The sequence below is a fragment of the Salmo salar genome, chromosome 10 (genome assembly GCF_965601325.2).
Source record: "Salmo salar chromosome 10, fSalSal1, whole genome shotgun sequence".
Classification (NCBI taxonomy): domain Eukaryota; kingdom Metazoa; phylum Chordata; class Actinopteri; order Salmoniformes; family Salmonidae; genus Salmo; species Salmo salar.
Genome location: NC_138300.1, coordinates 22,215,001 through 22,240,007, shown reverse-complemented (window position 1 = coordinate 22,240,007; position 25,007 = coordinate 22,215,001). Strand labels below are relative to the sequence as shown.

The 25,007-nt window shown below is 49.3% G+C and overlaps 1 protein-coding gene across 11 annotated transcripts in view; it reads left to right on the top strand.

The window, feature by feature from the left end:
• The window catches only part of LOC106613762 (CUGBP Elav-like family member 5), a 251,485-nt gene that overhangs the window by 127,828 nt on the left and 98,650 nt on the right, over positions 1-25,007 (top strand). The gene's annotated exons all lie outside the window — the stretch shown is intronic.

Below are 25,007 nucleotides of genomic sequence, written 5' to 3'. Positions count from 1 at the left end.
GTGGCGGCTGAGGGGACGGAGACGCCCCCCTTAACATGCATGCAAACACACACACACACACACACACACACACACACACACACACACACACACACACGCACTGTTTCTGTGTACGTGGGTGCGATCGGGGAGAGAGGGACTGTCCCCCCATCCCTCCCTTTCCCCCTGCTTTGAGTCACTCTCTCTGCAGCGTGAGCATCAGGCAGGAGTGACTCAGACCCACCCACCCCGAAACCCCCTCACAGCCCCCAGCATTATCCTCCCACACCCCGCACACCCCATCCCATCAAACCCCTCCGCATACAAACAACACACACACACACCCCTCTCCAAAAAAAAGGCACCGCCCCAAAACCTTTGCATGCTAAACAAATTCAGAAAATGGGAGAGACACTTCCAATGTGTTTTCTGCTCCAGTGCCTCTTGTTCTCACTTAGTTGTTTTCTGCAGGTTGGGGAAATGCAGAGAGGTCGCCTGATGTGCTGATGTCTTGGCTGCAGGTGCCTGCCAGTTCAAGGTTGAAACTTGACAGTGACTGTTCTGGCCAGAGTTTGTCTCTTTCTTTTCTGCTGAGGGTTGAGAAGAGAGGAGAGGAGTGGAGAGGGCAGGATTGGACAGGAAAGGAAAGGAGAAACGAGCGGAGGAGAGGAAAACCGAGGAAAGAGCTTGAAGACAGGCCCATCCTGCTTGTTTTCTGTTGAGATAAACCGCTTATAAACAAGCAGGGATTTCTTTCCCCCAAGTGTCAGAATGGAACATAAGTGGGTTTTAGAGCTAGCAGGTTTGGAGAGGAGGGAGACTGATGGTGCTGGAGGAGAGGAGACAGCAGGTGACAGTGTGGCGTGTGACGTGGGGTATTGATATGCTGGGAATGGAGATCAGAGCAGATGGACAGAGCAGGCTGGCCCTGTGTTGCTCCTCTGAGCCCTGGCGCCCTCTCACAACCCCCTTGGACACAGCACACACACACATAGTGTACACATACGAGCAAGCACATACACACGCACACATCTATGTGTGCACACACCCTCCACCCACCCATCCACACACACACTCTCTCTCTCTCTCCCCGAGAGCCCACTGGCCATCAAGTCACTCCAGGACACAAACGCTTCATGCCCTGCCATCATTAATAAGTGGTCCGAGCAACAGTTAGACAGATCAGTGCAGTTCATCCGTGCTGCTATGGCAGATGTGCTGGGCTAATGACTGCTGTGGTAGAGGACTACCTCCAGGCCAGTGACTGATCTGAGGACAGTGGTGAGCCACAAAGAGAGGGGTAGTTAGTGTGTTAGAGGGGTAGTGGAGAGAGTCAGATCGTGGCAGCCCAGACTGCTGATGGACGGAGATCAGAGAGTGGTCAGAGAGAGAGAGAGCATTATCATTCTGGGAACGCTTCGATGTGCAGATGGACAGATGGGTCTGGCTGGGTACAATTCTGAGGCTCAGGTTTCTCTCACTCTCTCTATCACTCCCTGTCTCCTGTCTATCTCCCCTTCCCTCTTCTCTGTCTGTCTATCTCCCCTTCCCTCTTCTCTGTCTGTCTATCTCCCCTTCCCTCTTCTCTGTCTGTCTGTCTGTCTGTCTGTCTGTCTGTCTGTCTGTCTGTCTGTCTGTCTGTCTGTCTGTCTGTCTGTCTGTCTGTCTGTCTGTCTGTCTGTCTGTCTGTCTGTCTGTCTGTCTGTCTGTCTGTCTATCTCCCCTTCCCTCTTGTCTGTCTGTCTGTCTGTCTGTCTGTCTGTCTGTCTGTCTGTCTGTCTGTCTGTCTGTCTGTCTGTCCGTCTGTCTCCCCTTCACTCTTCTCTGTCTGTCTGTCTGTCTGTCTGTCTGTCTGTCTGTCTGTCTGTCTGTCTGTCTGTCTGTCTGTCTCCCCTTCCCTCTGTCTGTCTGTCTGTCTGTCTGTCTGTCTGTCTGTCTGTCTGTCTGTCTGTCTGTCTGTCTGTCTGTCTGTCTGTCTGTCTATCTCCCCTTCCCTCTTGTCTGTCTGTCTGTCTGTCTGTCTGTCTGTCTGTCTGTCTGTCTGTCTGTCTGTCTGTCTGTCTGTCTGTCTGTCTGTCTGTCTGTCTGTCTGTCTGTCTGTCTCCCCTTCCCTCTTGTCTGTCTGTCTGTCTGTCTGTCTGTCTGTCTGTCTGTCTGTCTGTCTGTCTGTCTGTCTGTCTGTCTCCCCTTCCCTCTTCTCTGTCTGTCTGTCTGTCTGTCTGTCTGTCTGTCTGTCTGTCTGTCTGTCTGTCTGTCTGTCTGTCTGTCTGTCTGTCTGTCTGTCTGTCTGTCTGTCTCCCCTTCCCTCTTGTCTGTCTGTCTGTCTGTCTGTCTGTCTGTCTGTCTGTCTGTCTGTCTGTCTGTCTGTCTGTCTGTCTGTCTGTCTGTCTCCCCTTCCCTCTTCTCTTCTCTTCTCTTCTCTTCTCTTCTCTTCTCTTCTCTTCTCTTCTCTTCTCTTCTCTTCTCTGTCTGTCTGTCTGTCTGTCTGTCTGTCTGTCTGTCTGTCTGTCTGTCTGTCTGTCTGTCTGTCTGTCTGTCTGTCTCCCCTTCCCTCTTCTCTCCCTGTCTGTCTGTCTGTCTGTCTGTCTGTCTGTCTGTCTGTCTGTCTGTCTGTCTGTCTGTCTGTCTGTCTGTCTGTCTGTCTGTCTGTCTGTCTTCTCTGTCTGTCTGTCTGTCTGTCTGTCTGTCTGTCTGTCTGTCTGTCTGTCTGTCTGTCTGTCTGTCTGTCTGTCTGTCTGTCTCCCCTTCCCTCTTCTCTTCTCTTCTCTTCTCTTCTCTCTCTGTCTGTCTCTCTGTATCTTCCCTTGCCTCTTCTCAATTCAATTCAATTGAAGGGGCTTTATTGGCATGGGAAACGTGTTAACATTGCCAAAGCAAGTGACAAATGTCATGACAAATGTCATATTATGTATATATACAGTGTTGTAACAATGTACAAATGGTTAAAGTGCACAAGGGAAAATAAATAAGCATAAATATGGGTTGTATTTACAATGGTGTTTGTTCTTCACTGGTTGCCCTTTTCTTGTGGCAACAGGTCACAAATCTTGCTGCTGTGATGGCACACTGTGGTATTTCACCCAGTAGATATGGGAGTTTATCAAAATTGGGTTTGTTTTCGAATTCTTTGTGGATCTGTGTAATCTGAGGAAAATATGTGCTCTCTGTCTATCTCCCCTTCCCTCTTCTCTGTCTGTCTATCTCCCCTTCCCTCTTCTCTGTCTGTCTATCTCCCCTTCCCTATCTCCCCTTCCCTCTCTGTCTATCTCCCCTTCCCTCTTCTCTCTCTGTCTATCTCCCCTTCCCTCTTCTCTATCTGTCTATCTCCCCTTCCCTCTTCTCTGTCTGTCTATCTCCCCTTCCCTCTTCTCTGTCTGTCTATCTCCCCTTCCCTCTTCTCTGTCTATCTCCCCTTCCCTCTTCTCTCTCTGTCTATCTCCCCTTCCCTCTTCTCTATCTGTCTATCTCCCCTTCCCTCTTCTCTGTCTGTCTATATCCCCTTCCCTCTTCTCTGTCTGTCTATCTCCCCTTCCCTATCTCCCCTTCCCTCTCTGTCTATCTCCCCTTCCCGCTTCCCTCTCTGTCTATCTCCCCTTCCCGCTTCCCTCTCTGTCTATCTTCCCTTCCCTCTTCTCTCTCTGTCTATCTCCCCTTCCCTCTTCTCTGTCTGTCTATCTCCCCTTCCCTCTTCTCTGTCTATCTCCCCTTCCCTCTTCTCTGTCTATCTCCCCTTCCCTCTTCTCTGTCTATCTCCCCTTCCCTCTTCTCTGTCTATCTCCCCTTCCCTCTTCTCTCTCTGTCTATCTCCCCTTCCCGCTTCCCTCTCTGTCTATCTCCCCTTCCCGCTTCCCTCTCTGTCTATCTCCCCTTCCCTCTTCTCTTCTCTGTCTATCTCCCCTTCCCTCTTCCCTCTCTGTCTATCTCCCCTTCCCTCTTCTCTCTCTGTCTATCTCCCCTTCCCTCTTCCCTCTCTGTCTATCTCCCCTTCCCTCTTCTCTATCTGTCTATCTCCCCTTCCCTCTTCTCTGTCTGTCTATCTCCCCTTCCCTCTTCTCTGTCTGTCTATCTCCCCTTCCCTCTTCTCTGTCTATCTCCCCTTCCCTCTTCTCTCTCTGTCTATCTCCCCTTCCCTCTTCTCTATCTGTCTATCTCCCCTTCCCTCTTCTCTGTCTGTCTATATCCCCTTCCCTCTTCTCTGTCTGTCTATCTCCCCTTCCCTATCTCCCCTTCCCTCTCTGTCTATCTCCCCTTCCCTCTTCTCTGTCTGTCTATCTCCCCTTCCCTCTTCTCTGTCTATCTCCCCTTCCCTCTTCTCTCTCTGTCTATCTCCCCTTCCCTCTTCTCTATCTGTCTATCTCCCCTTCCCTCTTCTCTGTCTGTCTATCTCCCCTTCCCTCTTCTCTGTCTATCTCCCCTTCCCTCTTCTCTCTCTGTCTATCTCCCCTTCCCTCTTCTGTATCTGTCTATCTCCCCTTCCCTCTTCTCTGTCTGTCTATATCCCCTTCCCTCTTCTCTGTCTGTCTATCTCCCCTTCCCGCTTCCCTCTCTGTCTATCTCCCCTTCCCTCTTCCCTGTCTGTCTATCTCCCCTTCCCTCTTCTCTGTCTGTCTATCTCCCCTTCCCGCTTCCCTCTCTGTCTATCTCCCCTTCCCTCTCTGTCTATCTCCCCTTCCCTCTCTGTCTATCTCCCCTTCCCTCTTCTCTGTCTATCTTCCCTTCCCTCTTCCCTCTCTGTCTATCTCCCCTTCCCTCTTCTCTCTCTGTCTATCTCCCCTTCCCTCTTCTCTGTCTGTCTATCTCCCCTTCCCGCTTCCCTCTCTGTCTATCTTCCCTTCCCTCTTCCCTCTCTGTCTATCTCCCCTTCCCTCTTCTCTGTCTGTCTATCTCCCCTTCCCTCTTCTCTATCTGTCTATCTCCCCTTCCCTCTTCTCTGTCTGTCTATCTCCCCTTCCCGCTTCTCTCTCTGTCTATCTCCCCTTCCCTCTTCTCTGTCTGTCTGTCTGTCTGTCTGTCTGTCTGTCTGTCTGTCTGTCTGTCTGTCTGTCTGTCTGTCTGTCTGTCTGTCTGTCTGTCTGTCTGTCTGTCTGTCTGTCTGTCTGTCTGACTGTCTGTCTATCTCCCCTTCCCTCTTCCCTCTCTGTCTATCTCCCCTTCCCTCTTCTCTCTCTGTCTATCTTCCCTTCCCTCTTCTCTGTCTGTCTATCTCCCCTTCCCTCTTCCCTCTCTGTCTATCTCCCCTTCCCTCTTCTCTCTCTGTCTATCTTCCCTTCCCTCTTCTCTGTCTGTCTATCTCCCCTTCCCGCTTCCCTCTCTGTCTATCTCCCCTTCCCTCTTCCCTCTCTGTCTATCTCCCCTTCCCTCTTCCCTCTCTGTCTATCTCCCCTTCCCTCTTCTCTCTCTGTCTATCTCCCCTTCCCGCTTCTCTCTCTGTCTATCTCCCCTTCCCTCTTCTCTCTCTGTCTATCTCCCCTTCCCTCTTCTCTCTCTGTCTATCTCCCCTTCCCTCTTCTCTGTCTGTCTATCTCCCCTTCCCTCTTCTCTGTCTGTCTATCTCCCCTTCCCTCTTCTCTGTCTGTCTATCTTCCCTTCCCTCTTCTCTGTCTATCTCCCCTTCCCTCTTCTCTCTCTGTCTATCTCCCCTTCCCTCTTCTCTTCTCTGTCTATCTCCCCTTCCCTCTTCTCTTCTCTGTCTATCTCCCCTTCCCTCTTCCCTCTCTGTCTATCTCCCCTTCCCTCTTCTCTCTCTGTCTATCTCCCCTTCCCTCTTCTCTTCTCTGTCTATCTCCCCTTCCCTCTTCTCTTCTCTGTCTATCTCCCCTTCCCTCTTCCCTCTCTGTCTATCTCCCCTTCCCTCTTCCCTCTCTGTCTATCTCCCCTTCCCTCTTCTCTCTCTGTCTATCTCCCCTTCCCTCTTCCCTCTCTGTCTATCTCCCCTTCCCTCTTCTCTCTCTGTCTATCTCCCCTTCCCTCTTCTCTCTCTGTCTATCTCCCCTTCCCGCTTCTCTCTCTGTCTATCTCCCCTTCCCTCTTCTCTCTCTGTCTATCTCCCCTTCCCTCTTCTCTCTCTGTCTATCTCCCCTTCCCTCTTCTCTGTCTGTCTATCTCCCCTTCCCTCTTCTCTGTCTGTCTATCTCCCCTTCCCTCTTCTCTGTCTGTCTATCTTCCCTTCCCTCTTCTCTGTCTATCTCCCCTTCCCTCTTCTCTCTCTGTCTATCTCCCCTTCCCGCTTCTCTCTCTGTCTATCTCCCCTTCCCACTTCTCTCTCTGTCTATCTCCCCTTCCCTCTTCTCTGTCTGTCTATCTCCCCTTCCCTCTTCTCTGTCTGTCTATCTTCCCTTCCCTCTTCTCTGTCTATCTCCCCTTCCCTCTTCTCTCTCTGTCTATCTCCCCTTCCCTCTTCCCTCTCTGTCTATCTCCCCTTCCCTCTTCTCTTCTCTGTCTATCTCCCCTTCCCTCTTCCCTCTCTGTCTATCTCCCCTTCCCTCTTCTCTTCTCTGTCTATCTCCCCTTCCCGCTTCTCTCTCTGTCTATCTCCCCTTCCCTCTTCTCTGTCTGTCTATCTCCCCTTCCCTCTTCTCTGTCTGTCTATCTTCCCTTCCCTCTTCTCTGTCTATCTCCCCTTCCCTCTTCTCTGTCTGTCTATCTCCCCTTCCCGCTTCCCTCTCTGTCTATCTTCCCTTCCCTCTTCCCTCTCTGTCTATCTCCCCTTCCCTCTTCTCTCTCTGTCTATCTCCCCTTCCCTCTTCTCTGTCTGTCTATCTCCCCTTCCCGCTTCCCTCTCTGTCTATCTTCCCTTCCCTCTTCCCTCTCTGTCTATCTCCCCTTCCCTCTTCTCTCTCTGTCTATCTCCCCTTCCCTCTTCTCTTTCTGTCTATCTCCCCTTCCCGCTTCCCTCTCTGTCTATCTTCCCTTCCCTCTTCCCTCTCTGTCTATCTCCCCTTCCCTCTTCTCTGTCTGTCTATCTCCCCTTCCCTCTTCTCTGTCTATCTCCCCTTCCCGCTTCTCTCTCTGTCTATCTCCCCTTCCCTCTTCTCTCTCTGTCTATCTCCCCTTCCCTCTTCCCTCTCTGTCTATCTCCCCTTCCCTCTTCTCTCTCTGTCTATCTTCCCTTCCCTCTTCTCTGTCTGTCTATCTCCCCTTCCCTCTTCCCTCTCTGTCTATCTCCCCTTCCCTCTTCTCTCTCTGTCTATCTTCCCTTCCCTCTTCTCTGTCTGTCTATCTCCCCTTCCCGCTTCCCTCTCTGTCTATCTCCCCTTCCCTCTTCCCTCTCTGTCTATCTCCCCTTCCCTCTTCTCTCTCTGTCTATCTCCCCTTCCCTCTTCCCTCTCTGTCTATCTCCCCTTCCCTCTTCTCTCTCTGTCTATCTCCCCTTCCCGCTTCTCTCTCTGTCTATCTCCCCTTCCCTCTTCTCTCTCTGTCTATCTCCCCTTCCCTCTTCTCTCTCTGTCTATCTCCCCTTCCCTCTTCTCTGTCTGTCTATCTCCCCTTCCCTCTTCTCTGTCTGTCTATCTCCCCTTCCCTCTTCTCTGTCTGTCTATCTTCCCTTCCCTCTTCTCTGTCTATCTCCCCTTCCCTCTTCTCTCTCTGTCTATCTCCCCTTCCCTCTCTGTCTGTCTATCTCCCCTTCCCTCTCTGTCTATCTCCCCTTCCCTCTTCTCTCTCTGTCTATCTTCCCTTCCCTCTTCTCTGTCTATCTCCCCTTCCCTCTTCTCTCTCTGTCTATCTCCCCTTCCCTCTCTGTCTGTCTATCTCCCCTTCCCTCTCTGTCTATCTCCCCTTCCCTCTTCCCGCTCTGTCTATCTCCCCTTCCCTCTTCTCTCTCTGTCTATCTCCCCTTCCCTCTTCTCTCTCTGTCTATCTCCCCTTCCCTCTTCTCTGTCTGTCTATCTCCCCTTCCCTCTTCTCTGTCTGTCTATCTCCCCTTCCCTCTTCTCTGTCTGTCTATCTTCCCTTCCCTCTCTGTCTATCTCCCCTTCCCTCTTCTCTCTCTGTCTATCTCCCCTTCCCTCTTCTCTGTCTGTCTATCTCCCCTTCCCTCTTCTCTGTCTGTCTATCTTCCCTTCCCTCTCTGTCTATCTCCCCTTCCCTCTTCCCTCTCTCTCTATCTCCCCTTCCCTCTTCTCTCTCTGTCTATCTCCCCTTCCCTCTTCTCTGTCTATCTCCCCTTCCCTCTTCTCTCTCTGTCTATCTCCCCTTCCCTCTCTGTCTATCTCCCCTTCCCTATCTCCCCTTCCCTCTCTGTCTATCTCCCCTTCCCTATCTCCCCTTCCCTCTCTGTCTATCTCCCCTTCCCGCTTCCCTCTCTGTCTATCTCCCCTTCCCTCTTCTCTCTCTGTCTATCTCCCCTTCCCTCTTCTCTGTCTGTCTATCTCCCCTTCCCTCTTCTCTGTCTATCTCCCCTTCCCTCTTCTCTCTCTGTCTATCTCCCCTTCCCTCTTCTCTGTCTGTCTATCTCCCCTTCCCTCTTCTCTGTCTGTCTATCTCCCCTTCCCTCTTCCCTCTCTGTCTATCTCCCCTTCCCTCTTCTCTATCTGTCTATCTCCCCTTCCCTCTTCTCTCTCTGTCTATCTCCCCTTCCCTCTTCTCTGTCTGTCTATCTCCCCTTCCCTCTTCTCTGTCTATCTCCCCTTCCCTCTTCTCTCTCTGTCTATCTCCCCTTCCCTCTTCTCTGTCTGTCTATCTCCCCTTCCCTCTTCTCTCTCTGTCTATCTCCCCTTCCCTCTTCTCTGTCTGTCTATCTCCCCTTCCCTCTTCTCTGTCTATCTCCCCTTCCCTCTTCTCTCTCTGTCTATCTCCCCTTTCCTCTTCTCTCTCTGTCTATCTCCCCTTCCCTCTTCTCTCTCTGTCTATCTCCCCTTCCCTCTTCTCTGTCTGTCTATCTCCCCTTCCCTCTTCTCTGTCTATCTCCCCTTCCCTCTTCTCTCTCTGTCTATCTCCCCTTTCCTCTTCTCTCTCTGTCTATCTCCCCTTCCCTCTTCTCTCTCTGTCTATCTCCCCTTCCCTCTTCTCTCTCTGTCTATCTCCCCTTCCCTCTTCTCTGTCTGTCTATCTCCCCTTCCCTCTTCTCTGTCTATCTCCCCTTCCCTCTTCTCTCTCTGTCTATCTCCCCTTCCCTCTTCTCTCTCTGTCTATCTCCCCTTCCCTCTTCTCTGTCTGTCTATCTCCCCTTCCCTCTTCTCTCTCTGTCTACCTCCCCTTCCCTCTTCTCTCTCTGTCTATCTCCCCTTCCCTCTTCTCTGTCTGTCTATCTCCCCTTCCCTCTTCTCTCTCTGTCTATCTCCCCTTCCCTCTTCTCTGTCTGTCTATCTCCCCTTCCCTCTTCTCTATCTGTCTATCTCCCCTTCCCTCTTCTCTGTCTGTCTATCTCCCCTTCCCTCTTCTCTGTCTGTCTGTCTGTCTGTCTGTCTGTCTGTCTGTCTGTCTGTCTGTCTGTCTGTCTGTCTGTCTGTCTGTCTGTCTGTCTGTCTGTCTGTCTGTCTGTCTGTCTGTCTGTCTGTCTGTCTGTCTGTCTGTCTGTCTGTCTGTCTGTCTGTCTCCCCTTCCCCCTTCCCTGTCTGTCTGTCTCCCCTTCCCTCTTCTCTGTCTGTCTATCTCCCCTTCCCTCTTCTCTGTCTGTCTATCTTCCCTTCCCTCTTCTCTCTCTGTCTATCTTCCCTTCCCTCTTCTCTGTCTGTCTATCTCCCCTTCCCTCTTCCCTCTCTGTCTATCTTCCCTTCCCTCTTCTCTCTCTGTCTATCTCCCCTTCCCTCTTCTCTCTCTGTCTATCTCCCCTTCCCTCTTCTCTGTCTGTCTATCTCCCCTTCCCTCTTCCCTCTCTGTCTATCTCCCCTTCCCTCTTCTCTATCTGTCTATCTCCCCTTCCCTCTTCTCTCTCTGTCTATCTCCCCTTCCCTCTTCTCTGTCTGTCTATCTCCCCTTCCCTCTTCTCTGTCTATCTCCCCTTCCCTCTTCTCTCTCTGTCTATCTCCCCTTCCCTCTTCTCTCTCTGTCTATCTCCCCTTCCCTCTTCTCTGTCTGTCTATCTCCCCTTCCCTCTTCTCTCTCTGTCTATCTCCCCTTCCCTCTTCTCTGTCTGTCTATCTCCCCTTCCCTCTTCTCTGTCTATCTCCCCTTCCCTCTTCTCTCTCTGTCTATCTCCCCTTCCCTCTTCTCTCTCTGTCTATCTCCCCTTCCCTCTTCTCTGTCTGTCTATCTCCCCTTCCCTCTTCTCTGTCTATCTCCCCTTCCCTCTTCTCTCTCTGTCTATCTCCCCTTCCCTCTTCTCTCTCTGTCTATCTCCCCTTCCCTCTTCTCTGTCTGTCTATCTCCCCTTCCCTCTTCTCTCTCTGTCTATCTCCCCTTCCCTCTTCTCTCTCTGTCTATCTCCCCTTCCCTCTTCTCTGTCTGTCTATCTCCCCTTCCCTCTTCTCTCTCTGTCTATCTCCCCTTCCCTCTTCTCTCTCTGTCTATCTCCCCTTCCCTCTTCTCTGTCTGTCTATCTCCCCTTCCCTCTTCTCTATCTGTCTATCTCCCCTTCCCTCTTCTCTGTCTGTCTATCTCCCCTTCCCTCTTCTCTGTCTGTCTGTCTGTCTGTCTGTCTGTCTGTCTGTCTGTCTGTCTGTCTGTCTGTCTGTCTGTCTGTCTGTCTGTCTGTCTGTCTGTCTGTCTGTCTGTCTGTCTGTCTGTCTGTCTGTCTGTCTCCCCTTCCCCCTTCCCTGTCTGTCTGTCTCCCCTTCCCTCTTCTCTGTCTGTCTATCTCCCCTTCCCTCTTCTCTGTCTGTCTATCTTCCCTTCCCTCTTCTCTCTCTGTCTATCTTCCCTTCCCTCTTCTCTGTCTGTCTATCTCCCCTTCCCTCTTCCCTCTCTGTCTATCTTCCCTTCCCTCTTCTCTGTCTGTCTATCTTCCCTTCCCTCTTCTCTCTCTGTCTATCTCCCCTTCCCTCTTCTCTGTCTGTCTATCTCCCCTTCCCTCTTCTCTCTCTGTCTATCTCCCCTTCCCTCTTCTCTGTCTGTCTATCTCCCCTTCCCTCTTCTCTCTCTGTCTATCTCCCCTTCCCTCTTCTCTCTCTGTCTATCTCCCCTTCCCTCTTCCCTGTCTGTCTATCTCCCCTTCCCTCTTCTCTGTCTGTCTATCTTCCCTTCCCTCTTCTCTCTCTGTCTATCTCCCCTTCCCTCTTCCCTCTCTGTCTATCTCCCCTTCCCTCTCTGTCTGTCTATCTTCCCTTCCCTCTTCTCTCTCTGTCTATCTCCCCTTCCCCCTTCCCTCTCTGTCTGTCTATCTCCCCTTCCCTCTTCTCTCTCTGTCTATCTCCCCTTCCCTCTTCTCTGTCTGTCTATCTCCCCTTCCCTCTTCTCTCTCTGTCTATCTCCCCTTCCCTCTTCTCTCTCTGTCTATCTCCCCTTCCCTCTTCCCTGTCTGTCTATCTCCCCTTCCCTCTTCTCTGTCTGTCTATCTTCCCTTCCCTCTTCTCTCTCTGTCTATCTCCCCTTCCCTCTTCCCTCTCTGTCTATCTCCCCTTCCCTCTCTGTCTGTCTATCTTCCCTTCCCTCTTCTCTCTCTGTCTATCTCCCCTTCCCTCTTCTCTCTCTGTCTATCTCCCCTTCCCTCTTCTCTCTCTGTCTATCTCCTCTTCCCTCTTCCCTCTTCTCTGTCTATCTTCCATTCCCTCTTCTCTGTCTGTCTATCTTCCATTCCCTCTTCCCTCTTCTCTGTCTATCTTCCATTCCCTCTTCTCTGTCTGTCTATCTCCCCTTCCCTCTTCTCTCTCTGTCTATCTCCCCTTCCCTCTTCTCTCTCTGTCTATCTCCCCTTCCCTTCCCTCTTCTCTGTCTGTCTATCTCCCCTTCCCTCTCTGTCTGTCTATCTCCCCTTCCCTCTCTCTCTGTCTATCTCCCCTTCCCTCTTCCCTCTCTGTCTATCTCCCCTTCCCTCTTCTCTCTCTGTCTATCTCCCCTTCCCTCTTCCCTCTCTGTCTATCTCCCCTTCCCTCTTCTCTGTCTATCTCCCCTTCCCTCTTCCCGCTCTGTCTATCTTCCCTTCCCTCTTCTCTCTCTGTCTATCTCCCCTTCCCTCTTCTCTGTCTGTCTATCTTCCCTTCCCTCTTCTCTCTCTGTCTATCTTCCCTTCCCTCTTCTCTGTCTGTCTATCTCCCCTTCCCTCTTCCCTCTCTGTCTATCTCCCCTTCCCTCTCTGTCTATCTCCCCTTCCCTCTTCTCTCTCTGTCTATCTCCTCTTCCCTCTTCCCTCTTCTCTGTCTATCTTCCATTCCCTCTTCTCTGTCTGTCTATCTTCCATTCCCTCTTCCCTCTTCTCTGTCTATCTTCCATTCCCTCTTCTCTGTCTGTCTATCTCCCCTTCCCTCTTCTCTCTCTGTCTATCTCCCCTTCCCTCTTCTCTGTCTGTCTATCTCCCCTTCCCTCTTCTCTGTCTGTCTATCTCCCCTTCCCTCTCTCTCTGTCTATCTCCCCTTCCCTCTTCCCTCTCTGTCTATCTCCCCTTCCCTCTTCTCTCTCTGTCTATCTCCCCTTCCCTCTTCCCTCTCTGTCTATCTCCCCTTCCGTCTTCTCTGTCTATCTCCCCTTCCCTCTCTGTCTGTCTATCTCCCCTTCCCTCTCTGTCTATCTCCCCTTCCCTCTTCTCTGTCTGTCTATCTCCCCTTCCCTCTTCTCTCTCTGTCTATCTCCCCTTCCCTCTTCTCTCTCTGTCTATCTCCCCTTCCCTCTTCTCTGTCTGTCTATCTCCCCTTCCCTCTTCTCTGTCTGTCTATCTTCCCTCTTCTCTCTCTGTCTATCTCCCCTTCCCTCTTCTCTGTCTGTCTATCTCCCCTTCCCTCTTCTCTGTCTGTCTATCTCCCCTTCCCTCTTCTCTGTCTGTCTATCTCCCCTTCCCTCTTCTCTGTCTGTCTATCTTCCCTCTTCTCTCTCTGTCTATCTCCCCTTCCCTCTTCTCTGTCTATCTCCCCTTCCCTCTTCTCTGTCTGTCTATCTCCCCTTCCCTCTCTGTCTATCTCCCCTTCCCTCTTCTCTGTCTGTCTATCTCCCCTTCCCTCTTCCCTCTCTGTCTATCTCCCCTTCCCTCTTCTCTCTCTGTCTATCTCCCCTTCCCTCTTCTCTGTCTGTCTATCTCCCCTTCCCTCTTCTCTGTCTGTCTATCTCCCCTTCCCTCTCTGTCTATCTCCCCTTCCCTCTTCTCTCTCTGTCTATCTTCCCTTCCCTCTTCTCTCTCTGTCTATCTCCCCTTCCCACTTCTCTGTCTGTCTATCTTCCCTTCCCTCTTCTCTCTCTGTCTATCTTCCCTTCCCTCTTCTCTGTCTGTCTATCTCCCCTTCCCTCTTCCCTCTCTGTCTATCTCCCCTTCCCTCTCTGTCTATCTCCCCTTCCCTCTTCTCTCTCTGTCTATCTCCTCTTCCCTCTTCCCTCTTCTCTGTCTATCTTCCATTCCCTCTTCTCTGTCTGTCTATCTTCCATTCCCTCTTCCCTCTTCTCTGTCTATCTTCCATTCCCTCTTCTCTGTCTGTCTATCTCCCCTTCCCTCTTCTCTCTCTGTCTATCTCCCCTTCCCTCTTCTCTGTCTGTCTATCTCCCCTTCCCTCTTCTCTGTCTGTCTATCTCCCCTTCCCTCTCTCTCTGTCTATCTCCCCTTCCCTCTTCCCTCTCTGTCTATCTCCCCTTCCCTCTTCTCTCTCTGTCTATCTCCCCTTCCCTCTTCCCTCTCTGTCTATCTCCCCTTCCGTCTTCTCTGTCTATCTCCCCTTCCCTCTCTGTCTGTCTATCTCCCCTTCCCTCTTCTCTGTCTGTCTATCTCCCCTTCCCTCTTCTCTGTCTGTCTATCTTCCCTCTTCTCTCTCTGTCTATCTCCCCTTCCCTCTTCTCTGTCTGTCTATCTTCCCTCTTCTCTCTCTGTCTATCTCCCCTTCCCTCTTCTCTGTCTATCTCCCCTTCCCTCTTCTCTGTCTGTCTATCTCCCCTTCCCTCTCTGTCTATCTCCCCTTCCCTCTTCTCTGTCTGTCTATCTCCCCTTCCCTCTTCCCTCTCTGTCTATCTCCCCTTCCCTCTTCTCTCTCTGTCTATCTCCCCTTCCCTCTTCTCTGTCTGTCTATCTCCCCTTCCCTCTTCTCTGTCTGTCTATCTCCCCTTCCCTCTCTGTCTATCTCCCCTTCCCTCTTCTCTCTCTGTCTATCTTCCCTTCCCTCTTCTCTGTCTGTCTATCTCCCCTTCCCTCTTCTCTCTCTGTCTATCTTCCCTTCCCTCTTCTCTGTCTGTCTATCTCCCCTTCCCTCTTCTCTCTCTGTCTATCTTCCCTTCCCTCTTCTCTGTCTGTCTATCTCCCCTTCCCTCTTCCCTCTCTGTCTATCTCCCCTTCCCTCTTCTCTCTCTGTCTATCTCCCCTTCCCTCTTCTCTCTCTGTCTATCTCCCCTTCCCTCTTCTCTGTCTGTCTATCTCCCCTTCCCTCTTCCCTCTCTGTCTATCTCCCCTTCCCTCTCTGTCTATCTCCCCTTCCCTCTCTGTCTATCTCCCCTTCCCTCTTCTCTGTCTGTCTGTCTGTCTGTCTGTCTGTCTGTCTGTCTGTCTGTCTGTCTGTCTGTCTGTCTGTCTGTCTGTCTGTCTGTCTGTCTGTCTCCCCTTCCCCCTTCCCTGTCTGTCTGTCTCCCCTTCCCCCTTCCCTGTCTGTCTGTCTCCCCTTCCCCCTTCCCTGTCTGTCTGTCTCCCCTTCCCTCTTCTCTGTCTGTCTATCTCCCCTTCCCTCTGTCTGTCTGTCTGTCTGTCTGTCTGTCTGTCTGTCTGTCTGTCTGTCTGTCTGTCTGTCTGTCTGTCTGTCTGTCTGTCTGTCTGTCTGTCTGTCTGTCTGTCTGTCTGTCTTCCCTCTCCTCTCTATCTCCCCTTCCCTCTTCCCGCTCTGTCTATCTCCCCTTCCCTCTTCTCTGTCTGTCTATCTCCCCTTCCCTCTGTCTGTCTGTCTGTCTGTCTGTCTGTCTGTCTGTCTGTCTGTCTGTCTGTCTGTCTGTCTGTCTGTCTGTCTGTCTGTCTGTCTGTCTGTCTGTCTGTCTGTCTGTCTGTCTGTCTGTCTGTCTTCCCTCTCCTCTCTATCTCCCCTTCCCTCTTCTCTCTCTGTCTATCTCCCCTTCCCTCTTCTCTGTCTATCTCCCCTTCCCTCTTCTCTCTCTGTCTATCTCCCCTTCCCTCTTCTCTGTCTATCTCCCCTTCCCTCTTCCCGCTCTGTCTATCTTCCCTTCCCTCTTCTCTGTCTGTCTATCTCCCCTTCCCTCTTCTCTGTCTATCTCCCCTTCCCTCTTCTCTCTCCTCTCTATCTCCCCTTCCCTCTTCTCTGTCTGTCTATCTCCCCTTCCCTCTTCTCTCTCTGTCTATCTCCCCTTCCCTCTTCTCTGTCTGTCTATCTTCCCTTCCCTCTTCTCTGTCTATCTCCTCTTCCCTCTTCCCTCTTCTCTGTCTATCTTCCATTCCCTCTTCTCTGTCTGTCTATCTTCCATTCCCTCTTCCCTCTTCTCTGTCTATCTTCCATTCCCTCTTCTCTGTCTGTCTATCTCCCCTTCCCTCTTCTCTCTCTGTCTCAAACTGCCACTTGTTTGGGTCCCCCTCCCAGGCAAGAAACATGCCTGGCTGCCTCTATCTCTCTTCTCTTCTTCCTCCTCCTCCTCCTTCTTTCCCTCCACCAATGTGTACTGCTGTTGTCATCCCCCTAGGAGGATGGGAGTGGGGGTGGGAGGGGGGGCAGAAAAGTGCAAGCGCTGGTGAATTGCTAATAGGCTATCATAGTGCTCTGGAGGTGTAGGCTTACTGGAGGTCTGTAAACCATTAAAGAACCGTCAACTCGGCATAGGTACGCCTGGAATTATGGGTCAGCGGCCAGGAAACATTTCCGGCTACCTATTGGCCAAAGCAGCGCCCTGTAATCTGTCACAATCCTGCACTTGCAGTGACAGCAGTGGGAACATCCCCTACTCATCACACAGGGAGGGCAAAGGAAACACACACCTGCATGGATGTGTGTGTGTGTGTGTGTGTGTGTGTGTGTGTGTGTGTGTGTGTGTGTGGTGTGTGTGTGTGTGTGTGTGTGTGTGTGTGTGTGTGTGTGTGTGTGTGTGTGTGTGTGTACACATGTTCCTGTGCATGTGTACTGTATGCTGACATATTACCACAGTGGGAATTCTCACACGGTTGTCGACCAGACCATAACATCTAAAGCAGATATCAAACGAGCCGAAAGTACATCCTAACATCCTATTAAAAACATGACATTTTTAAGCATGAAAGCTTTAGTTTCCACATCCATTAAATCCATCACGTAGGAGATAAGTCCAGTTGATCTGCCATTTCCTGATCCGCTTCACTTCCTGTTGCCACTAGCTGCCCCTCGCTGGGTCGAAGGAAGGCATTCTGGGATTGGCACGGTGGGCGCCACGCTAAAGCCACCCTGTTTGGTTCCTCGTCACGATCTTAATCGCCAAACGACAATTCCTCAAAATGCACACAAGAGCAGAATGCACATCAAACACACAGAGAGACCATCAAAAGCTTAAGCAACAGTATGGTGGGACAGATAAGATTCATTAGATAGGTGGGCAAATGTGAGGGAGGGAGAGGGAGAGGGAGAGAGAGAGAGAGAGAGAGAGAGAGAGAGAGAGAGAGAGAGAGAGAGAGGCTGCTGCTCCAGCATTTGTTGACACAGATTAACAATGAGACTCCCACAGCTCCACGCATTACTGTAACACACCATGTCAATAGCGGTTGGAGTTGAAAAGCCGCGGTGCCAAAGATGTCTGGGAGTGATGCCCTTCCCCTGATAACCAAGTGTGGCTCTGAAGTCAGGGAGGGGAGTACGAATTACAAATACTGAATCGTTCCTTCTCTGCCCTCCCGTTCGCTCTCTTTTTCTCTTTCTCCTTCTCTGCCCTCTCTCCCTCCCTGCTTCGCTCCCCCCTCTCTCTCCCTCCCTGCTTCGCTCCCCCTCTCTCTCTCTCTCTCTCTCTCTCGCTCTCCCTCCTCCCTCTCTTTCTCTTTATCTCTCTTGGATGTCCTAGTGACTGAAGGCTCAGCATGACTGGATTTAAGCATTAGCTCAATCCCCATATCTACTACCCGTCATGATTGGACAGTGTCTCTGTCACCAAACCCACACTAGTCCACTACACAACCACTATAAGACACTAGCTATCCTGACACTCACGGCACACTCTAGCACGGCCAAGTTGAGATTGATTTGTGCACTTCAAAACCCCAGAAAAAGCCCAGTTGAAGACTCCGAAGCCGTTTGGAAGATGGAGGCCTGATTTGTGACATTCACCTTCATGAAAAGTTGATGGGTGCTGAAAATGAAGAGACATGGTTGGCCCTAATGAGGGCTGGTCTACAGCTGCCGACGGACTGCGTTTTACAGGGGGGGAGAAAGAAGCCAAACACTTCAGCTGCTGCTGCTATTAGCGGGTGAAGAGCCCATTCGGATGCTCTTCTGTAGATGTCGCGATTACATGTAAACAGGGATGGCATCAGGTCCAACGGTGCCCGATCAGAGAGAGGCTAGAGTAGCCATGCAGAGGATGATGCAAACCAGCGAGAGAGAACGGTCATTGCGGAGTGTGTATGTGTGTCTACACGGAGAGATAGGCAGGCTAAGCCTGTTTTATAGAGGACAGAGCTATAGGGAAGAGCTGTAATACCCATCCACCAGAACAGAGCCCATCAGGACTGCCCTAGTGTCAGCGTGGTCTTCTGTCTCCAGGTATCCTGGACTATGATCATCATTGTCATACTCCTCCTCCCATGGCAAAGCTGCGGGAATGTTTGAGGCCATGGCCCTTGGAGCCTCCAGCCTGTCTCACCCTTAGCTCCAGGCTCCTGTTGGCTTGGCTGTGATCAAAATCCCGGGGCTTAGGCTGCTGCCATCGCCCAAGCACTAAGGCTCTTATCAGGGCTTCCACACTGGGGCTAGAAGCACATTTTCACACATGTACGCGTACACACACTGACAGTTGCTCACAGAGACAACACACACACGCAGGCAGGCATGGGCGTACGCACGAACGAACTCGCGCACGCGCGCGCACACACACACACACACACACACAGCGACAGCTTTCTCCTCATCTCCATCTCTCATTTCTCTTGCTTTGCTGCCTGCTGTTCGTTCTCTGTCGACCCTGTAAACAAATGAGCTCCCTGTAAAATCACATCTAAATATGCCACAACCAGAGGAAGAGAAATAACGAGACTCTGTATGCCCCCACAACCCTGACTCTCTCTCTCTCTGTTTCTCTCTCTGTTTCTCTCTCTCTTTCTCTCTCTCTTTCTCTCTCTGTTTCTCTCCGTTTCTGTCTCTCTCTGTTGAGCTCTCTCTGTTTCTCTCTCTGTGTCTCTCTGTTTCTCTCTCTGTTTCTCTCTGTTTCTCTCTCTGTTTCTCTCTCTGTTTCTCTCTGTTTCTCTCTCTGTTTCTCTCTCTGTTTCTCTCTCTGTTTCTCTCTCTGTTTCTCTCTCTGTTTCTCTCTCTGTTTCTCTCTGTTTCTCTCTCTTTCTCTCTCTGTTTCTCTCTCTGTTTCTCTCTCTGTTTCTCTCTCTGTTTCTCTCTCTGTTTCTCTCTCTGTTTCTCTCTGTTTCTCTCTCTGTTTCTCTCTCTGTTTCTCTCTCTGTTTCTCTCTCTGTTTCTCTCTCTGTTTCTCTCTCTGTTTCTCTCTCTGTTTCTCTCTGTTTCTCTCTCTGTTTCTCTCTCTGTGTCTCTCTCTGTTTCTCTCTCTGTTTCTCTCTGTTTCTCTCTCTGTTTCTCTCTGTTTCTCTCTCTGTTTCTCTCTCTGTTTCTCTCTCTGTTTCTCTCTCTGTGTCTCTCTCTGTTTCTCTCTCTGTGTCTCTCTGTTTCTCTCTCTGTTTCTCTCTGTTTCTCTCTCTGTTTCTCTCTCTGTTTCTCTCTCTGTTTCTCTCTCTGTTTCTCTCTCTGTTTCTCTCTGTTTCTCTCTCTGTTTCTCTCTGTTTCTCTCTCTGTTTCTCTCTCTGTTTCTCTCTCTGTTTCTCTCTCTGTTTCTCTCTGTTTCTCTCTCTGTTTCTCTCTCTGTTTCTCTCTCTGTTTCTCTCTCTGTTTCTCTCTCTGTGTCTCTCTGTTTCTCTCTCTGTTTCTCTCTCTGTGTCTCTCTGTTTCTCTCTCTGTTTCTCTCTCTGTTTCTCTCTCTGTTTCTCTCTCTGTTTCTCTCTCTGTCTCTCTCTCTGTCTCTCTCTCTGTTTCTCTCTCTGTTTCTCTCTCTGTTTCTCTCTCTGTTTCTCTCTCTGTTTCTCTCTGTTTCTCTCTGTTTCTCTCTCTGTTTCTCTCTGTTTCTCTCTCTGTTTCTCTCTCTGTTTCTCTCTGTTTCTCTCTCTGTTTCTCTCTCTGTTTCTCTCTCTGTCTCTCTCTCTGTTTCTCTCTCTGTTTCTCTCTCTGTTTCTCTCTGTTTCTCTCTCTGTTTCTCTCTCTGTTTCTCTCTCTGTTTCTCTCTCTGTTTCTCTCTCTGTTTCTCTCTCTGTTTCTCTCTGTTTCTCTCTCTGTTTCTCTCTCTGTTTCTCTCTCTGTTTCTCTCTCTCTGTTTCTCTCTCTGTTTCTCTCTCTGTTTCTCTCTGTTTCTCTCTCTGTTTCTCTCTCTGTTTCTCTCTCTGTTTCTCTCTCTGTTTCTCTCTCTGTCTCTCTCTGTTTCTCTCTCTGTTTCTCTCTCTGTTTCTCTCTCTGATTCTCTCTCTGTTTCTCTCTCTGTTTCTCTCTCTGTTTCTCTCTCTGTTTCTCTCTCTGTTTCTCTCTCTGTCTCTCCCTCTCTTTCTCTCTCTCTTTCTCTCTCTGTTTCTCTCCGTTTCTGTCTCTCTCTGTTGAGCTCTCTCTGTTTCTCTCTCTGTTTCTCTCTCTGTGTCTCTCTGTTTCTCTCTCTGTTTCTCTCTCTGTTTCTCTCTCTGTTTCTCTCTCTGTTTCTCTCTCTGTTTCTCTCTCTGTCTCTCTCTCTGTTTCTCTCTCTGTTTCTCTCTCTGTTTCTCTCTCTGTTTCTCTCTCTGTCTCTCTCTCTGTTTCTCTCTCTGTTTCTCTCTCTGTTTCTCTCTCTGTTTCTCTCTGTTTCTCTCTCTCTGTTCTCTCTGTTTCTCTCTCTGTTTCTCTCTCTGTTTCTCTCTCTGTTTCTCTCTCTGTTTCTCTCTCTGTCTCTCTGTTTCTCTCTCTGTTTCTCTCTCTGTTTCTCTCTCTGTTTCTCTCTCTGTTTCTCTCTCTGTTTCTCTCTGTTTCTCTCTCTGTTTCTCTCTGTTTCTCTCTCTGTCTCTCTCTCTGTTTCTCTCTCTGTTTCTCTCTCTGTTTCTCTCTGTTTCTCTCTCTGTTTCTCTCCGTTTCTGTCTCTCTCTGTTGAGCTCTCTCTGTTTCTCTCTCTGTTTCTCTCCGTTTCTGTCTCTCTCTGTTGAGCTCTCTCTGTTTCTCTGTCTGTGGTAGACGTACGATCAGGGCTGGGGTTCAGTATCACCACTCATCACATGTTCAGATCAATAATTGGGAATATTCATTATGACAGCAGTCAGAGCCTGTTTGCTATCCTAATATAACCATGGCTCCTGTAACAGTCTTGCTTCCTTAGGAAAACACATAATTATAACCTCAATGGGACTTCCTGATTAAATGCAAGTTGAATAACAACATTAGAATGATAATACGGCATTGTGGGATGTGGTGGGTGTGTTTTAGCGGTGGATGGGAACCTCCAGCAGTGAGGCAGGCCGTCAGAGGTCGGGTACACCCACACAGAGCCCACTGATCTTGCCGAGGCCCCTGGATCTCAGCCCTCTCTGCAGCTCTCTCTGCAGCTCTCTCTGCAGCGTTGGCTGGTCTCTGCTGATGCTCTTCATTGAACTGACTGGAGGCTTAACTGGACAAACGAGGTAGTTACGTGAAAGCGTATGGATCTACAGTATGGATTTGTAAAAAGCATTGAGAGCACAACAGGTGTGTGTATGTGGGGAGAGAGGGGAAATGCGGAGCAGCCCAAACCACTGGGAAGGAAATCAAACTTTCACACACAATGCAGTCAAGGGTGATTGTCAGTTTTCTACAAGAGTAACGTTGGCTTTCCTTCCTGCTGTAAAAGCGTTTCCTGTGCCTGTGCCGTACAGCAAAGTGGGTTGTAATAATTTGATGTGATTTTGCATTAAAAACAACGCCTACTAGGACCATTGGAACGAATGAAGTTCCATTATTTTCATTGTTCATTTGTTCCAATGCTGACTGTGACTTTATAGATATAAAAGCTTGTTTCTAGTGTTTAACTGTAGGTGCAAAAACACCACTCAAAAATGTAATATTCTCACAAAGTCAGGAACAATAAAGCCTCAAAACAAAGAACGGAGGGATTGGGGCGGCATTCATTTCCTTGTGAATGATAGATTTCACAGACAATATCAGTTTAACATGTAAGCAACCTTGTCGTTGTCAGAGCCATTTCAAATTGATATGCGACCAAAGGCAAAACAATAGATTAGCCACCACAGGAGTACCAGCGTAACCACAGAGAGTAACTCTGTCTGTTACTATACAGCCTCGGTATACCATACAGTCTATACTATACAGCCTCGGTATACCATACAGTCTATACTATACAGCCTCGGTATACCATACAGTCTATACTATACAGCCTCGGAATACCATACAGTCTATACTATACAGCCTCGGTATACCATACAATCTATACTATACAGCCTCGGTATTCCCATACTGTCTATACTATACAGCCTCGGTATACCATACAGTCTATACTATACAGCCTCGGTATACCATACAGTCTATACTATACAGCCTCGGTATACCATACAGTCTATACTATACGGCCTCGGTATACCATACTGTCTATACTATTCAGCCTCGGTATACCATACAGTCTATACTATACAGCCTCGGTATACCATACAGTCTATACTATACAGCCTCGGTATACCATACAGTCTATACTATACAGCCTCGGTATACCATACAGTCTATACTATACAGCCTCTGTATACCATACAGTCTATACTATACAGCTTCGGTATACCATACTGTCTATACTATACGACCTCGGTATACCATACAGTCTATACTATGCAGCCTCGGTATACCATACTGTCTATACTATACAGGCTCGGTATACCATACTGTCTATACTATACAGCCTCGGTATACCATACAGTCTATACTATACAGCCTCGGTATTCCCATACTGTCTATACTATACAGCCTCGGTATACCATACTGTCTATACTATACAGCCCCGGTATAACATACAGTCTATACTATACAGCCTCGGTATACCATACTGTCTATACTATACAGCCTCGGTATACCATACAGTCTATACTATACAGCCTCGGTATACCATACAGTCTATACTATACAGTCTCGGTATACCATACTGTCTATACTATACAGCCTCGGTATACCGTACAGTGTATACTATACAGCCTCGGTATACCATACAGTCTATACTATACAGCCTCGGTATACCATACAGTCTATACTATGCAGCCTCGGTATACCATACAGTCTATACTATACAGCCCCGGTATACCATACAGTCTATACTATACAGCCTCGGTATACCATACAGTCTATACTATACAGCCTCGGTATACCATACAATCTATACTATACAGCCTCTGTATACCATACAGTCTATACTATACAGCCCCGGTATACCATACAGTCTATACTATACAGCCTCGGTATACCATACAGTCTATACTATGCAGCGCTGTATTGGGGTCTATCAGCATGTGTCTGAATGGAAGAGGCAATAGGGTGGAGTCAGGACTGGAGAAATGCCACTCAACTGCAAAGCAATCTTATCAGGGAGTTGCAGGCATCTCTCCCTCTCTCTCCCTCTCTCCCCCTCCCTCCCCGCCTCTCTCGCTCTCTCCCCATCCCCCCGTTCTCGTCCTTAGCGAGTGGAATGGAGGAATAAAAAGCCCCCCAATTAGAACATGTGTTGTTATTTGTTGAGGATCCAGAGTTAACCAATTCCATCTGCTCGACTGCTTTGCTGTCAAGTGGGTAAAGAGGGCTTCAAGCACGCACTCACAAAGGAGGGGAAACGGCTACCTCCTATAGAACCTGCTCTAAATGAATAGTTTCCCTGACAACGGCTATAGTTAATCAATTCTATTCTGTTAATCTGGTGCGCGTTTGTGTGTGTCCGTACGTGTGCGTGCGTATGAGTGTGTGCACTTCGCTCATTCACAACCATGCCTAGGCATGCAGGATTTGTATTTATCCCATTACAAAGAGAGAAAATGCACTAAACTGAAAGGCGTCGATACTGAATGTACTGGAGGAAAATGCACAGCTTTTGGGCAAATAAGCGGGCCATTAAGCCAACATGTTACTGCCTGAACCATAGCTGGGCTTAGAGATACAACACACACACACAAACCCAGTGGAAAAGATCTCTGTGTCCACAAGTTACACAGTATAGTGCCATTGTCTTCCGTAACACGTCGGAATAAAGCAGTGTTGTTGAATCTTTTTTTTATGCCACCGCAAAAAGCACAAAGATTCTCCATCTTGGTTTGTACTTGCCGTATGAGTTAGCAGTTCTAAAGATGCTGAAGTGACCAGTAAACAGTGAGTTTTTCTTGAGGATATTTTTTTTCTCAGTAAGATATTCAATCTCACATGATGCGTTGGACATGTGGGTGGTTGGTGTGCAGTGTCCCACACGGTCATCTAGCCGTGCGCACTGCAGTTAGAAGCGGTGTGCACGGTAGCGTAAAAGCAACATGAATGTGGGGTCACAGGGACCCTACAGGGAAAGGCAGTGTTTTGTACTGAGTGGGAGGGTTAGCGTAAGCGAGCCAGGAAACAAGGGGCCAAAACCCCAGCTAGTTATTATTTACGATGGGTAAATTTATGGAATAATTCCAGTGACGAAGGTTACTCCGTTCCTCAAGGTGAAAATAGATACGTTTAGCACTTAATGAATGTGGCCCAGGCCTCTCCCTCATATATCAGCATGTTATTAAGACGTTTTAAAATCCCATTATGGTGTTTCTCCTTGAACAAGTCACGCTTTTATGGCACTGCCCTGTCTTTAAATCTGACCTTTTTAACTCGGCCCGGGAATTGGACAGTAAAAAAAAAAAAATACATTGGAGGGAAAAAAATGGCAGTGAAAAGAAATGTTGATGTTGGACTCTTTAAAAAGCAAAAAGACATCTGGTGACTTGACTTGGAATAGGGAGACTAGTCATGTTGTGGAGCAATACAAAAATAGCCTTTTTCCAGGTTACAGATGGCTGACAGGGCCGTGAAGGGTAGGAGATTGCTTTGCATATTTCGGTAATCTTGTCACAAATCGGTACAGATCTTGGCCCCTTTTTCATTAAAAACCTGCCTGCTGTGTTATTATTAAGGTAATTTGTTTTGGATCTACAGAGAGTTCCCTTTGGACTAAAACATGGAAGAGGAGGGGGGGTGACGGGGACTAAATGAACAAACATTCAGGGCCAGACATCCTTTTATCTGCTTTTTTTGTTTCCTGCTCTGTGAACATAAATCATTTTATAAACTTTTTGAATGCCATCTTCGTGTGGGAAATGTATGTATTTGCCTGTGTGTGTCCCTGCCTAACTGCATGGATGTTTGTGTTGGTGTGATAATAAGCATTCATTTGTATCATCATCCCATTTCATTTGTTCGCAAACTACTGTAGAAGCTGTAGTTTTATCAAGCACACAGCAATTCCGGGTAATGTTCTAGAAAGTTTGCACGGAGAACAACTAAGTTGCTAAGGCTGTTCAGCTTGAACAAGAACAATGACAAAAGGAGGAGGGAGAAAGACGGGGGGAAAGCGTGACACAAAGGCTGTGATGACAGCAGCATCTAATCCAACCAATGCCATTCTTATCAGGTTGTAGTGGATTACTATGAGCCTCCTAACCAGAGAATCCTTCCCAGCCAGACGCTCTCCACAGCCCAAGGGCCCTGGATCAATAGGCCTGCATTGATCTCTCCCCTCCTGTGGCTGGATTCACTTTCATTAGGCCTGCCTCTCTCTCCCTCAGACACACACACACACACACACAC